Source organism: Mobula hypostoma, chromosome 24 (assembly GCF_963921235.1).
Source record: "Mobula hypostoma chromosome 24, sMobHyp1.1, whole genome shotgun sequence".
In the NCBI taxonomy this organism is placed as follows: Eukaryota; Metazoa; Chordata; class Chondrichthyes; order Myliobatiformes; family Myliobatidae; genus Mobula; species Mobula hypostoma.
The window spans coordinates 39,121,206-39,138,886 of record NC_086120.1 but is presented as its reverse complement, the minus strand read 5'-3'; positions in this window follow the sequence as shown (position 1 = coordinate 39,138,886).

The window sequence follows — 17,681 nt, the reverse complement described above, 5'->3', positions numbered from 1 at the left end:
TCAAAACCCAGGGAAAAGATTTAATGTGTTAAAGGGGAGATGGGCAAAAATGTTTTCACCCAGAGGCCAATCAGGAGCTGGACCTCTGCCTGAAGCTCTCGACAGTTTTATGAAGTGCGTGGATGTGACCTTAAAGACTTATGATCTTCAGAGATGTTTAGCAAGTGCTAGAAGGTGGTCTTAGGTGGCAAGGTTTCTTTGACTAACATAGGCATGATGGGAGAAATTGAGACACAAGAGCAGCACGTGGTGGAATCTGGAACAAAAGAACAAGATGTAGGAGACATAAAACAGTAGCGTCCGTGGAGTGAAATGGACAGCCAACGTTTCAAACTCTTGACTTGAAACGTTGACTGTCCATGATGGATGAAATGTTGTAAATGATGGCCGAAAGCTTCTGTGTTGTAAATTTTCTACAGTCCTATGCTTCAAAATTGCATTTGAAAGCAGAACGTTGTCCAGCTCAGGGACCAGTGCAGCTGGCCAGTCCGTCCAGTAATGCAGCAGAAGCTCCATTAACAACCTCGTCCCTGGAGGCAGATTTTCACATGCTTTTGACAGGCGGACTGAAAGTTCTTTTCTCACTGGGGGAGGCTTCCCCAGAGGCACAGATGAAAACTGACAACACTCACCACACGTGTATCTGCCAAGTTTAAGTGTGAGTTCCCACCTTAGTGGTGCAAATGAGTGTTAACCTGCAGCAACAGGGCTCTGTGGAAACATGTGAAAATCTACTTTGCTCCAATCATTTAATCTTTCATTGTCAGTCAAGGGGAAAATTACAAATACTTTCTATACTATTGCCTCTCAAGACAATGTAAGTTTCTTTTGGACATTTTACCTCGGCTCAACTTTTCAGTTTAAGTCCTTTGTTTGAAGTAGACAAGTTAGCAATTTCTATTTGAGCCTCATCTCCACAGAGAAGGTCTGTCTATTGCACATACAGCATCAATTATCAGCAAGACATCTGCTCTTGTGGTGGGAAATTTACTCTGTCAGAGCTGGGCTCTGAACAGACCTTCAAGACAGCTGATAGTTTACACGTCTGAAAGGATGTTCCAAACCTTCCCTTCCCTGCGGCAATAGCCAGCCCCTCCATATATCTAGTTTCTATATATGTAAACTAAAAACAACAAGTAATAAATATTTTAATTTATTGTCGGTCTTTTTTGGCAGCATGAGATGCTGCGAAAACGATTCGGCCTATTGAATCATCCTTAAACGACTGTGAGTGTATGGCCCACTTTTTTTTTTGATATGTGTCTTCAACAGCTGAATGTTTCAGGGCTTGCAAACCACAGGAATGCACCTTTGTTGCTACAGGCAGCTGGTGGGTGGAAAAAATGTTTCCACTCCTAAACAGTCAGCTGTTGGCAAATGTACCAAAGTTCAAAACTAGAAAGCCATGCTTTCGACCTAATGTACGATGGCCTTGAGTATTCTGTTTGATTCGAGTGTTTGTTCTTACCCCCAGCGATGCTTAATTCATTGTGGATATCACGGATTACCTAATTTTGTGATGCATCTTACAATTTATTGCAACCTTGGGTAAAAGTGCAACAAGGCATTTGTCATGCAAGAATACTTGACCAGTCAATTGGAATTATTTGCATTGCATGTATGCATCACAGTACTTTGTTCTTGATAAGAGGACATGTTTCATCTGCAAGAAATCACACTTGATATAGATCTTCCTTTCACATAAAATACCCAAGTATGGAAATATTCGTAAGAAACTTTGAGGTGCAGAAAGGTATTAAGAACCACAGGATAAACTTCTGTTCTTTGTATCAGTGCGTCTGTGGCTGATGCAATATATTGAAGTTCTTTGTACATTATTCTAGCAGGAGACATTCAGCCATTTTAAGTAAATAGGTCAATGCCAGCAATAGTAAATAGGTCTTGCCACCGCATTGTGTTCATCCACTGAAAGTGACAACACTCAACCTTGAGGTGATGCATGTTCTTCCCGATGTCTCAGAAGGAGTCATCTTCCATATCCCAGATTTATTTAAATCAAAGATTTACACAGGGCTATAATGATACAATCTCAATGTTTCCTCTAAATTATAAACATGAGGAAGTCTGCAGATGCTGGAAATCCAAAGTAACGTACACAAACTGCTGGAGGAACCCAGCAGTTTGGGCAACACCTATTGAAAGGAACGAGCAGTTAATGTTTTGGGCTAAGACCGTTCTTCAGGACTGGAAAGGAAGGGGGAAGATGACAAAATAAAGAGGTAGGGGGAGAAGTAGGATAGCTTGAAGGGATAGGTGAAGCCGGGTGGGTAGGAAAGTAAGGGCTGGAGAGGAAGGGATCTGATTGGAAAGGAGAGTGGACCGTAGGAGAAAAGGAAGGAGGAGGGGACCCAGGGGTAGGTGATAAGCAGATGAGGAGAGGTCAGAGTGGGGAATAAAAGAAAAGGGGAGAGGAAGGTATTTTTTTACTGGGAGGAAAAATAGATATTCATGCCATCAGGTTGGAGGCTAGCCATATGGAATATAAGATGTTGCCCCTCCACCCTGAGGGGGGCGTCATTTTGGTACAAGAGGAATGGGAATGGGAATGGGAATTAAAATGTTTGACCACTGGGCAGTTCTGTTTTGGTGAAGTGAAGGTGCCCAACAAAATTTCCCACTATGTAATGTTCTGTGGACTTGTGTGAGCTCCTTGAGAAATCACCTTCATCTTCCCTCCTTTGAATTGTTAAAACAGGGGCTCTGCACTGATCCAGAGTCTTCATTGGCTTAGTCATACATTACAATAGTCTTGTATTTAGTCTCCATCTTATACCTCAGCTTGCTGTGTTCCTTTGATCATTTGTCAAGCACGTTGTCTTAATGACATTGACTCTTTCTGTTCAGTTTGGATAGCATTGGGTGGGAAGAATTATTCCTCCCCAACAGGGTTAAGATTAGTGAAAATAGATGTTTAATGGATGTCTTGGATAGTGAAAAACCCAATTAATTGGTTTAAGGTAAGGAGTAAGAGATTTAAAATTGTTGTGAGGATTTTTTTCCCAGCCGAAGTGTGGTTAGAGTTTCGCATGAGAGGCAGAAACTCTCACAACATTTAATTGATAAGCACTAGATAAGCACTTGGATCGCTAAAGTCAGTAGACTAATTGAAGATTAATGTGATTAGTACTAGATTGAATTAGATTTATTTCTTAATCATATGTACATTAAAATGAATAATTTGTGTTTACAATCAAGACAACCTGAGGAGGTGCTGGAAGCAGCCCGCAGGTGTCACCACACATTTTATTACCAATGTAGCATGCCTACAATGTTCAGTAGAATAGTACACAGCCAACATAGAGTAAGCAACAACGGCAAAGAAAATACCCCTTCCCACTTCCCTCTCCCCCACCACTACACACAACCCTAACCCTAGGACAGGCTGCCATTGGACCTCCAACCTCCAAGCTGTGGCCCCAGACCTGCAGATATGAGGTCTAGATAGGTACTTGATGGTCATATCCACTCTGTTAACATCTTAATGCTGTGTTAAAAGATGTTAACTCCATTACTTTTTCTAAAGATGCAATTGAATCTGCCGGGTACCTTACATTTTCTGTTTTTATTTCAGCTTTCCAGGTTATTTATTTTCTTTTGCTTTTCAACAGTAAAGAATCCTTCACTATGCATCTCCCTCAATGGAACAGAAATATTCTCAGGTGCTGTAGCGGAGTCAACCAAACTGCTTCCATCCATTTACATTGAGTCACAAATCCAAAGAACTACTCCTTGCAATCTACCACTAGTCCGATAGTGTGGCTACATTTAGTACGTCTGCACTGATCCATGTCTCTTCCCACTAAACAGCAGAGCACAGCTCTAGGTCTCTGGATATGATGTGACTCAACATGGTTTATTGGCTTCTGAATTTATGATATGTTTAAATCGTAATGTAAAGGGTTATCATATGAGTGGAGATTGAAGGCTCAGGGCCTGTACTCACTGAAATTTAGAAGAATGGTGGGGAGGGGATCACACTGGAACCTACTGAATGTTGAAAAGCCTCAACAGAGAGGATGTTTCCTTCGGTGGGGGAGTCAGCCTCAAAATAGAGGGACATCCATTTAGAACAGAGATGAGGAAGAATTTCTTTCACCGGTGGGTGGTGAATCTGTGGAATTCATTGCCACAGGTGGCTGTGGAGGCCAAGAATCAGGGTGTACTTAAGGAAGAGATTGGTAGGTTTTTGATTAGTCAGGGTATGAAAGGTTATAGGGAGAAGGCAGGTGAAGGGGTTGAGGAGAAAATGGATCAGCCATGATGAAATGGTGGAGCAGACTCAATGGGAGAATGGCGTAATTCCACTCCTATGTCTTATGGACTTATGGTCTTACAACCACAATAGATCTGTGAAGAATCTTTCAGAGGTTCCCCACATAATGATGAATTGAAGAGTAGATTTCATATGTGGCCTTTGCAGTTGTCGTGGTTAAAATGGCCATCCATCAGGATCTTTCACCTTCCCACCTCCACTGCACTCCATGCAACACATTGAATTCGGTCTCCCTGGGTTAAAACTTGCTAAAGAATGAAACAGCAGCTCCAAAAAAAATGAAGGTGCCTGACAATGATTTAGAGAAATGTGTATGACATTGTGAGACTATTCGGCTCAACACTTTCTTTCTGCCCAACCAAGGGCTATCCAACCGAAACACAAGAGATTCTGCAGTAGCTGAAAATCTTGAGCAACACACACAAAATGCTGGAGGAACTCAGCAAGTCAGGCGGCATCTTTGGAGAGGAAGAGACAGTCGCCATTTTGGGCCAAGACCCTTCATCAGAACTGGAAAGGAAGGCGGAAGAAGCCAAAATAAAAAGGTGAGGAGAGTGGGAGGAGCACAGGTTTCCAGGTGTTGGGTAAGTAGGTGGTGATGAAAGGAAATGACGTGAGAAGATAGGAGGTGATAGATGGAAAAGTTAAGGGGCTGAAGAAGAAAAAATCTGATAGGGTAGGACAGTGGACCATGGGAGAAAGGGAAGGAGGGAAACCAAATGGAGATGGACAGTGAGTGGGGAGCCACAATGGGGAGTGGAAAAAGAGAGAAGGCGAGAAGGAGAGAAATTACTACTCGCTAGAGAAATCAATGTTCATCCAACTTAATTCCACTTCCCAGCTCTTGGTTCGTAAGTTTCTCAGGTCTAGAGGCAACCAGAGGGAGTTAGATATGGCCCTTGTGGCTAAAGGGATCGGGGGTATGGAGAGAAGGCAGGTACAGGGTTCTGAGTTGGATAATCAGCCATGATCATACTGAATGGCGGTGCAGGCTCGAAGGGCTGAATGGCCTACACCTGCACCTATTTTCTATGTTTCTATGTTTCACTCACCCTAACTCTTCACAAATGAGCAGAGGGTTTTTGTCCGTTTCCTTAATGTCAAAGTTGAATTTACTGCCATATGCATAAATATGGAAATGCATTGGTGCGATGAAAAACTTACTTGTAACAGCATCACAGGCACATGGCATAAAAGACACAAAGTTCCCAAAAACTCTTAAATTAAACATATATTCTACAGATTGATATATGTTGTGTAAAGGGCGAACGCTAGACCTCTACCCTTATTCAAAATCGCACTCTCCTCTCTGATCATTCTGTCAGGAGCTCAGTGCTTCCGGCAGGGACAAAGGAACCAGACATGCACCAACATAGAAACTTTCACCTCAAGGCAGAAAGTTGGCATGACTCACACTCGATAAATCAGTAAAAGCTACTGGTGGAGACAGGGGCGGCAGCAGAGTGTCTGCCAGTGAGTTCTCTCTCCATTCTATCCCAGGATAGTCAACAATAGAGAGAACTGTTGAGCAGCTGCAGATGGGTGACAGCTCTTCAGGCCGGCTACACCTGACGCAGAGGGAATGAGTGACCGAATGTCACAAGCGCACGACATGGTTTCTTCTTCTATGGGCAGTGGATACAACACCATAGACACAAAACACTCCAATTGAGGGAATCCATTTATATTTTGAGCTCTCTTGTATACACTTTTAACATAGAGTGCAGAACATAGAATACTACAGCATAGTACAGGCCCTTCAGCCCAGAATGAGACAGATACACTAGTGAAGTTTAAGAGACTACTAGACAGGTATATGGAGGAATTTAAGGTGGGGTCTTATATGGGAGGCAGGGTTTGAGGGTCGGCACAACATTGTGGGCCGAAGTGCCTGCACCGTGCTGTACTATTCTATGTTCTATGTTCTATGTTGAACTATTTAACCTACTCCAAATACTAACATTTGTTACTAACATTTTGCAGAATGCCTTTTGACTATTCACTTCAAGTAGCCTATTCAAGATATAAGAAGACTTCTTGATGAAAACAGTTCTCTTTGTGATTCATTCACAGAAGCTCACAGGCAAGACCTGCGTTTTTTGCTCATCTCTAAAGAGTGGTGATGAGCTGCCCCTTTGAATAGCTGATGGGTTTCCCGCATTGCTCTTTGGTGGAGTTTCCAGGATTATGAAGTGGTGACAAAGATGTCCAGAGTTGGAAGCAGGTGAGATTTACCAGGACGCCGCCTGTAATAGAGAGTGTTTCTGATGAAGAAAGGTTAAGTGAGCTGGGACTTTTTTTTTCTTTGGAATAGAGGAGTTTGAGACATCATGTGATAGAGGTGTACAAGATAATAAGAGGCAAAGACTGAGTGGACACTTTTTTTCCCAGGACAAAAATGGCTAATGAGTGGAAGCATCCATTTAAGGTGTTGGGAGGAAAGTATCGGGGAGATGTCAGAGGCAGGTGTTTTACACAGTGTTTGTTGCATGGAACACAATGCCTGGGTGGTGGTAGAGGCAGATACGTTAAGGACACTTAAGAGACTCTTGATTAAGCACTTGGATGTTCAAAAAATGGGGGACTATGTGGAAGGAAAGGGTTAAATTGATCTTAGGGTAGGTTAAAGGAATGTCACAGCATTGTGGGCCGAAGAGCTTGTACTGTGCTCTACTGTTCGATGTTCCATGAAATCTGCAGGTGGGGAGGTGTCCTTGTGCATACTGCACTTTTCGATGCTAGAGGTTCAAGATGAGACCATTGTCTAAGGGACTTGACACTGTCTAAGGAACTTGGGTGAGCAAGGTTGCCATGGTGAAACTGTATGATGGTGCATGCATTGTCAACCAATTAGGATGCATTTTCCTCGATAGTGATCCATGGCGATATGACGTTAGATATCGGGGAAGTCGATTAACCTTCTGAGAAGCTGACGAAGGTGATTGATGGGGCTGGGGCAATGGCTCTACATGGACATCAGTAAACTAAATGACAGGATCCTTCATGGAATGCAAGTCTAGAAGATTAGGAGCATATGATCCATGGTGATATAATGTTAGATATCAGAGAAGATAGCGGGCAGTAGTAGAGGACTGTCTATTTTGCCGTCTTTGGTGCTGCTGTTGTACTGTGAACAAAGTCACTGAGGAGACACCAAAGCTAGTGGATACAGAAGTGTTTTATTCAACAGAAACGAGCCGCGGATATCATATTGAGACCCTTTTGGAGGAAGAGGCCTCTCAACCCAATAATACATAACATTTTTATACGCTGAAGATCAAAGGTAACAGCAGGACAATTCTATAGTTACAAAGTACGTACAATGCTGCCTTTGAAATACATATAGGTTTCACACCCTCCCTTCCTCCCAGCCTCACTCCAGACACCCAAAATGAATGTTAATCCCCACTGACCCTAGGTTGCATTCATGCACATGCAGACATCTGAGGTCTGAGTAGAATGTTTCTTTGTTCATGATTCACCCCAGCCTGCAGCTCCTGGAAGCCCATTGTTCTGAGTTGCGTTTTAAATTCCATCTGCAATCCACATTCAGATCTGACGAGTGGCTGCTGTTGAATTTATATTTGTTATATAAATTCAACAGCAGAATACGCCCTAACAATGTGTCCAGCATGACAAGTGAAGAGTTTTGCATTGCCTTCCTGAAGTGTGTGCAGCAGATGGGGAAAAGGCCAGACGCTCCTACAGAAATCTGACCTTGAAGTTGTGAGAAGGCTTGGAAAGTCACAAAATAAACTATTCGTCATTTTCCTCCTTGCTTCTTTGACAAGTTTTGTGGACCAATGTTGTGAAACGTATTCCTGTTACAGAGCTTAGAGAGCTGAAAATTCTCACAAGATGTCACAACGATGTTAATATAAGGGAATCTGAATTTCTTGGTATGTCCAACCTGCACTCGATGGCCAATTGTTTAGGTGCCTCCTGTGGTCTTCTGCTGCTGTAGCCCATGCACTTCAAGGTTTGACGTGTTGTGCATTCAAAGACGCTCTTCTTCAACCCATTGTTGTAACAGGTGGTTATTTGAATTATTGTCGCCTTCCTGTCAGCCTGAACTGGTCTGACCATTCTCCTCTGACCTCTCTCATTAACAAGGCATTTACACCCGCAGAACTGCCACCCTCTGGATTTTTCTTTTTTTTTTGCTTTTCACATCATTCTCTGTGAACTCTACAGGTTGTTATGTGCAAAACTCTCAGAAGAACAGCAGTTACTGAGATACTCAGACAAACCCGTCTGGCACCAACAATCATTCCACAGTCAAAGTCACTTAAGCATATTTCTTTCCCATTCTGATGTTTGGTTTGAACAACAACTGAACCTCTTGGCCATTTCTGTATGCCTTTATACATTGACTTGCTGCCATATGATTGGTTAATTAGATATTTACATTAATGAGTAAGTGTACAGGTGTATCTAAGCAAATGAACTCTGAGTGTATAAAGAGCATGAAGTTATAAATCAGCTACATTCATATACAATATAACTCATCACAAGATGAAGAAATAATAATGAGAAGACCAAAATTCAGCTTCCCATATTTCAGGAAAATATTTGAGATTTTTTCAGAAATTCAAGGCTAGGTTTGTACAGAAGTTGACCAACTGTTCTCGAAAGTACAGTTAGCAATCTCTTACACAGACATAACTTAGCATAAATAAAGGCAAAATTCCTTTTTGTGTGACTAGAAGATGATGCTATCAGGGAAGAAGATGAGTAACACATTCCTCCCTCTTGCTGGAACAAAGAGGGTTTCTCTAACATTTTTTTCTCTCCTTTCAAAGAATCGCCTTTTTGGCTCCCATAGCCTTGATTTGCACCATACTGTGCAGCTCAGGGAAGAAGGCCTTATCTCCTCCTCCGATGCCAGTCAGCAGTGTAAGGCAGAAATGCCTATTTTGTTGCATTAGCCTCCTAATTGGTTTCACAAGTAGATCGGGTCATAAAGAGAACTCTTGGCATGCTGGCTTTCGTAAATTAGGGTACTGATTACAGGGGTTGGGATGTTCAGTTGAAGTTGTATAAGACATTGCTGAACCCAAATTTGGAGTATTGTGTTCAGTTCTCTTCACCTACCTATAGAAAAGATCGCAAGAAGATTGAAAGGGTGCAGAGAGAATTTACAGCGAAGTAGCCAGAATTGAGGATCTGAGTTATAGGGAAAGGTTAAATAGATTGGCACTTTATTCCCTGGTGCATAAGAGAATGAGAAGAGATTTGATAGGGATATACAAAATTATGAGAGGTAGAGATAGGGTTAATGCAATCAGAGTTTTCCCACTGAGGTTGAGTGAGACTAGAACTAGAGGTCATAGGTTAAGGGTGAAAGAGGAAATATTTAAGAGGAACATGAGGGGGATCTTCTTCACTCAGAAGATGGTGCGAGTGTGGAATGAGCTGCCACTAGGAGTGATGGAAATGGTTTCGATAGCAACGTATCAGAGAGGTTTGGATAAGTACATGGAGGGCTTTGTCCAGGTGTGGGTCAATGGGACCAGGCAGAGTAACGAACCCCCACACGCCAAACCTATCCTACAAACACAACCATCGCCACTCCCCCCATGTGCAGGCTGGATCCCATGCCCATTGACCCCCATCCTCCACACACTATCGGCTCCAAACACCTGCTGTCATTCTCAAAGTTTCAAAGTATATTTAATATCAGAGAATATATACAGCATGCAACCTGAAATTTGTCCTCTTCACAGATGTCCACGAAACAAATAAACCCTATAGAATGATAGAAAGATATCTAAGTCCTCAAGCCCCCCCCCCCCCGCAACTTGCAAGCAGCAAAAAAAGCATGAACACCCCTCCAGCACCATCCATATCAGCAGGAGCACCCTCCCCCACCAAGCAAGCATTCTGGGCACAAGTATAAAGGGATGAAGTCTTTTCCAGCTTTATCCCAGTGGGAATCCAGGGGCCGAAGCAGGAAAATAGGAAAGCGTGAGAGAAAATACATCCTGGTAAAACCTGAAATAACCAGAAGTTTTATTTGTGCCTTTATCCCAGACTATAAGGAGTTAAGAAGCTAAACTGCAGAGTACAGTTGAGTTTAACATATTCATTTCTTTAAAAGGCCATAGTCATTCCACAAGGGAATCCAAGTGATTATCCTGAAAGCTTGGGATGACCTGAAGTGGTACCAGTAATAAAGCGTTGCCTATATTCACAATGTGACTCCACTGTGGTCTATTCAATCGCACTGATTCCAATAGTGATGTCTTTGGACAGAGACTTTGACATAAAGATGGATGCTTTCAAAGTAATTCACACATCCAGTCGTTGAAAGTTCCCAGTTTATTGAAGGTGCTGTCATATTGAACCATGATTGTAAAGTTGCGTCGATGTTTTTTGCTCCCCGTTCCACCCTGCCGATCGCAGGATTTGGAGTTCAAAGACAACCACCAACAATAGGCCTCAGTATGGGAGGGCAGGGTGGAGAGGAAAACACGGGAACCCAACCCTTGTGGATAATCAGGGTAATTAAGACAGTATTTGAGGCATGGTTCTGATTGGAGGACAGCTGGAAGAAGACAAGGGCCAATTGGGAACTTGGAGCTGGCAAATGTCCCCTCATCCGAGGGGCGACACGGGAGGCTTGTGCAGTGTTGAGCTGAGAGTTGGTGGTTTCAGAGTAAAAGATGACAGCAAACAGCAAACAGAAAAAAAAATTACAAGGACATTGCCTGAACTTGAGGACCTACCTTATAGGGAAAGGTTGAATAGTTTAGGACCTATTCCCTGTAGTGTAGGAGAATGAGGGGAGATTTGAAAGAGGCATACAAAATTAGGAGGGCTATCATCAGGGTAAAGGCAGGCTTTTCCCACTGAGGCTGGATGAGACTAGACTTAGAGGTCATATGTTAAAGGTGAAAGGTGTAAAGTTTAGGGGGAACTTCACTCAGAGGGTGGTGCAAGTGTGGAACAGATTGATAGTGGAAGTGGTGGAATGCGCTCTATTTCAAAATTTAAAAGAAGTTTGGATAAGTATATGGATGGGAGGGGTATGGAGGGCTATGATCCAGGTGCATTCCAATGGGAGTAGGTAAAATAACAGTCAGCATGGACAAGATCGACTGTTTTCACTTTGTAGTGCTCTATAACTCTAACTCCGGCAAACTGCTGAAGGAACACAGCAAGTCAGGCAGCATCCACGGTGGGAAATGGACAGTCAACATTTCAGGTTAAGAACTTTCATAATCCAGAAATGCCTCTTAACCCATTGAGTTCCTACAGTATTTGGTTTCTTGCTTTGTGTTCCAGCATCTCCACACTATGTTTCTCAGCCTGAGGCAGTTGTCCCGGTCTGACAACTCCTGAGAAGTTTAACTCTCCTCGGTGTGTGTACACGGCTCACTCTGATGACAATGTGGTCCAAGTTTCCCCATGATGTTCCAAGTGACATCATCTGATGCTCACAGAAGGTGGGGAGTTTGCTAAAATTCCTTGTATTACACGAGGGCCTCAGTCACATCCGCCTGAGCAAGTACTGAGATATGACTTGGGTTTTAACATCTAAGTCTGTAAGTTAGAGAAGGCTGAAGCAAATAAAGAAATTGGAAGAAATTATGAATTACTAGTTGAAGAAAGACCAAACCTCCAGCAGGTGATTCCCCAACGGAAAGCCAGCGAAAGTGCTTTTATTCGATCTAAGTGGTGTCTTGCATCTCCACGACTGAGCTTTGTATGACATTGTAGAAAGAAACATAGAAACGTAGAAAACCTACAGCACAATACAGGCCCTTCAGCTCACAAGGCTGTGCCGAACATGTCCTTAACTTAGAAATTACCTAGGGGTACCCATAGCCCTCTATTTTTCTGAGCTCCATGTACCTGTCCAGGAGTCTCTTTAAAGACCCTGTCGTTTCCGCCTCCACCACTGTCGCCAGCAGCCCATTCAACGCACTCATCGCTCTCTGCGTAAAACCTTACCCCTGACATCTCCTCTGTTCCGACTTCATAAGAAAGTAAAAGTTCTCTCTCATAGTTTTATTTTTCTTCTTTTTAGTGATACAGCATGGAATAGGCCCTCCAGTCCTTCTAGCCACGCCATCCAGCAACCCCAATTTAACTTCTCCTCAATCACGGGACCAATGAACCTACTCTGTACCTCTTTGGACTGTGGGAGGAAACTGGAGCACCTGGAAAGCTTAAGCATTCCACAGGGTGGACATACAGAGACTCCTTACAAAGGATGCCAGGATTGAACTTCAATCTCTGAATCCCCGAGCTGTATTAGCGTCACATGAACCGCTATGCTACCATGTTTTGTATGACACTGTAGAAGGCTGTTTGAGCCTTTGCGTGTACGCTGACTCTCAACACAATCACTCTTGTCCCATTCCCAATAAAGTTCTCTGGAAACTCTTCGCCTTCACACATCCTCTTGAAGAACCCCAGGTCTCCTGCCACCCACCTACAATGGGGACAATTAATCTAACAGTCAGAAGTAAATGGAAACCCATGTGCAAGTTTCACACATGTAGTACCCGAGGCCAAGGCAGTATTCACTGCTGCCATCAAGAAGGAGGAACAGGAGGCTTAGGTCCCACACCAGCAGTTTCAGGAACAGTTATTACACTATTATATCAGGTATCAATCATCAGACTCCTGAACCAGTGAGGATAACTTCACTTGTCTCAACATTGAACTCATTCCACAACATATGGATCAACTTGCAAGAACGCTACAACTCATGTTCTCAGTGTTATCTGTTTTGTTTATTTGTTTAGTTAATCATTATTATTACTTGTTTCATGTTTTCTATTAGAACAGTTTGCTTTCTTTTGTACTTTCGTGTTTGTCAGTTTTTCTTGGTAGTTTTTCAATGATTTTGTTGAATTTCTTGGTCATACTGTGAATGCCTGCGAGAAAAGAAATCTCAGAGCAGTACATGGTGGCATGAATAAATCTTTCTGAAAATAAATTCACTTTGAACTTTGAACTTCGAGGATCAAACCTGGATCAAGTGGAGCTCAGGGACAGCAGCTCTGTCTTCATGCCATTCCTTGCTCTTACAGAAGTCATATGTTGCAAGAAGACAGCTCAGACTTTTCCAACAATTGAATTTTCTAAAATGACTTTGATGCCAACTGTGTTGCGCAGCTCCTGCATGGTACTGTAGTATCACTGTACAACATTGTCTCAGCTCCTGTATGGTCCTGTCGTACCTCAAGTATCTCTGTACCATATCACTACTGTTCCTTTCCAGTTCAGCTGCAACACTGGTTCCAAACAGGATGACAGGGCAGATTAGAGAGGGGAGAATGAACTTTCTGTAAAAGTATGTTAAGAAGCTGAAGACACAGGCAGATGGTGGAATTCAGACCAAGAGAAACAAGCCTGCTGCCAGAACTCGGGCACGGTCTGTGGTGGGGAATGAACACTAGGCATCTCCGGTCCAGACCCTTCTTCTGGACTGAGAGATAGAAGGGAAGTATCGCGGAAAGGTGTGGAGCAAGATCTGACATGTGATGGATGGATCCAGGTGAGGAGAGTTGAAGGTAACGTAGGGGAGGAAATGGTGGGCATATTGACAAAGGTGGAGGTGACAAAGGGCTGCAGATGATCTAACCTGACAGGAATCAATTGAAAATTATCCCTTAGCATGGGTAAATTAGAAAAAGATTCAAATGGGCATATGGGACAGAAAAAAATGGCAGGGCCACCGAGAAAGGACCGGTGGGATTTCTCTACTTGGAGTTGATTTGTACCAACATGTTCAGGAACAGTTATTACCCCCTCAACCATCAAACTCTTGAACCAAGGAAATAATGTTACCATATTCAACTTCACTCAACCCAGCACTGAACTGTTACCACAACCCATGAACTCATCTTCAAGGACACTTCATCTCATGCTCTCGATATTTATTTCTTATTTATTTGTTTATTATTATTACTATTATTTATTTTTGTATTTGCAGAGTTTGTAGTTTTTTTTACATTGGTTGTTGTCTATCCTGTCAGCTCTGGTGCTTCATAGATTCTGTTATGTTTCTTGTATCTACTGTGATTGCCCGTAAGAAAATGAACCTCGGGGTTGTATTAATTTACTTTGAACTCTGACCTTTCAGTAGACGGGCTGAAGGGCCTCTGGTATGGTAATAGGTGAGTAAGTGAGCAAACCAGTACTGCAAGCAGAAATGTAGGTCAACATCAAGACGGTCTCCCGTTCCGCCGAGAACTGGTATCTCATGCTGGCAACTAATCTGTTAATGTTCTCGGGGCTGCTGATGCGTATTTTTTTCATTGAAGAAGTGTGTCTTTTTTGCTGTTAATTCAAAGATAACTCACTCTTGAGACGTATCAAACTCGTATTATCACGATGTTATTGTCCAATCTGATTAGACAATACTTCTGATATAATTGAAAACAAATTTTAGTAAGCTGAATGAATATCTGTCCTCAGCGTTACAAGAGATTCTGAAAATACGCAGAAATCAGTGCCATTGTATAATTCTCATAAAATTGTTTTTGATGAGAATTATCTGGCTGGTAGCACACGGCATTACATTAATCCTTTTTTTTGTGAATGCAGTAAATGCTCCTTCATTAGAGTGTGCGGTTCTGTATAAGTATACACGCCTACGGACTCGAACGCCCACGCTTGCGCCCAGTTCCACACCCACGCAGCGCTTCATTAATGGACAGCAAACCTATAATTCCACGGCAAATGCTTTCAGCTGTAAGTCCACAGTCCTCGCTTTTCAATATGATTCTATTTACTTCCTCCTCCGAAGCAAGAAGACAAATGGCATCCAGTAAGTTGGGAAATAATATTTGTGGAAATGTTGAACCTGCTCCTGATCAACTTTGTTAAAAATTTCTGTTTTGCCCGGTGTTTCGCCACAGCGAGGCACCACTGACACCTACTGTTCAAATGGAGTCACTGTCACTCGAAGGGGAATAATTCTGTACAAGATAGCTCAATACATAGTGGCATCCTTCGTGAAAACAGAAATCACTCGTTGATCAGTGCTTCATTTTCTCATGTGGGAAACTTAGCAACCGATCCAAGATCCATAAGCAGTAATATGACCCCACCTGCTCCCTCAATATCACCCCCCAGAATAAGAAGCGCCTCCACTTCCTGAGGGTATTGAGGCAAGCGAGACTCCCCCACCCCACCCATCTTAACCGAGTCTTACAGGAGCACCATTCAGAATGCCCTGACAAGCTGCATCTCTGTCTGATCTGGGAGTCCCTATTAAGGACTGTGAGAACAGCAGAGAGGATCATAGGGGTCTCCCCACCATCCATTGGGGACATTTATCAGGACCACTGCACACGCAGAGCCCTTAGTATTATCAAGGATCCCACCCATCCATCCACCATCCTCTTTGAATTTCTACCATCAGGCAGGAGACTCTGATGCATAAAGACAAGGATGGTCAAGATGGGAAACAGTTTCTTCCCTCAGGCCATTAGGCTTTTGAACTCCCTGCTGCATCACATTCAAAGTGTCACCGGATAATTTGGTCTATACCCTACAATATTTAATTTATGCACTTCAACTTGTTTATGTATACGTAATTAATCTATAGATTTGATTCTTACTTTCCTAAATTATTGTGTGTTACATGTGAGTTATGTGTACTACTCTGCTTTACTCCCTGGTCCAGAGAAACATTGTCTCATTTGAGGGTCCACATGTAAATAGTTAAATGACAATAAACTTGACTTGACTTGGTGATAATGGCCAGATAAGTGCTTTAGTAATAGAGCATTGAACAGGAACAGGCCATTCTGCCCACGATGTCAGTGCTGGCCATGATATCAAACTAACTAGTCCATTCTGTCTCAACATGGTCAGCATCTGCCTATTCCCTGCTTGGTCATGTACAAAAATAGAAAGTACTTCTCAAAGTATGTATACTGTATGTTACCATATAAAAAGGTTCAAAGTAAACTTATTATCAAATTGCGTACAGTACTGTGCATAAGTCTATGGCATATATACATAGCTAGGGTGCCTAACACCTTTACACAGTAAACAACAGGAATTCTGCAGATGCTGGAAATTCAAGCAACACACATCAAAGTTGCTGGTGAACGCAGCAGGCCAGGCAGCATCTGTAGGAAGAGGTGCAGTCGACGTTTCAGGCCGAGACCCTTCGTCAGCCTGAAACGTCAACTGCACCTCTTCCTACAGATGCTACCTGGCCTGCTGCGTTCACCAGCAACTTTGACGTGTGTTACCTTTACACAGTACTGTGTTTGTCAATGTGGAGTGGAGAGCGAGTTTGTAAATCTGGCTGGAGTAAAGGATGTTGGGAATGGTGAGGGTGGAGTGCCGTGGGAGGGATGTGGGACAGGTGGCAGAGAAGGAGTGCCAGGGGAGGGGGTTGGCACGGATGCAGGCACACCCAGCCCTGAGACACCAGGCAAAGTCATTTGATTCCAAACAATTGGTTTATTGATCATTATAGTACATCCCTCTGATGCTTTCTACTCCCTCCCCTCTCCCTTCTCTTTTTCCCAACCGTGATTCCCCTCTCCCTGTCCACTTCCCACTCTCAATCCATAATAGAAACCCAGATCAGAGTCAGGTTTATCATCACTCACATATGTATTAAAATTTGTTTTTTTTTGTGGCAGGAGCACAGTGCAATACATAAAATTACTACAGTACTGTGCAAAAGTCTTAGGCACCCTAGCTTTATATATGCTAGGGTGCCTAAGACTTTTGCACAGTACTGAACATGTTACAATATACTACCCTGAGATTCATTTTCTTGCAGACACAGTAGAACAAAGAAATACAATAGAATCAGCGAAAAACTGCTGGTGTGGGACCTAAGGCTTCTGTGACACAAGAGGTTCCGCAGATGCTGGAAATGTAGACCAATACATACAATGTGCTGGAGGAGCTCAGCAGGTCAGGCAGCATCTATGGAAAGGAACAAACAATTGACACTCAGGACTGGAAAGGATGGGAGTAGGAGTCCGCAGTGAAGCACCGCTGACATCTACTGTTCAAATGGAGTCACTGTCACACAAAGGGGAATAATTCTGTACAAGATAACTTCTTCTCCCTTCCTTTCCAGTCTTGGTGAAGGGTCTTGGCCCGAACATCCCATCCATAGATGCTGCCTAGCCTGCTGATCTCCTCCAGCACATTGTGTGTACTTTCCTAAGGCTTCTATGCCTCCTGCCCAATGGTAGTAGGGAGAAGAGAGCATGGCCTGGATAATAAGGGGTCTTTGATGATGGATGCTGCTTTCTCGTGTCAGTCCTCCATCTGTCAAAATGCCCTTACAACATAGCCATCGTATCTGCTTCTGCCATTTCACTGGACTGTGCATTACAGGCATCCACCAGACCATGGAAAATATTTTGCTTCACAAATCTCCTTAAACTCT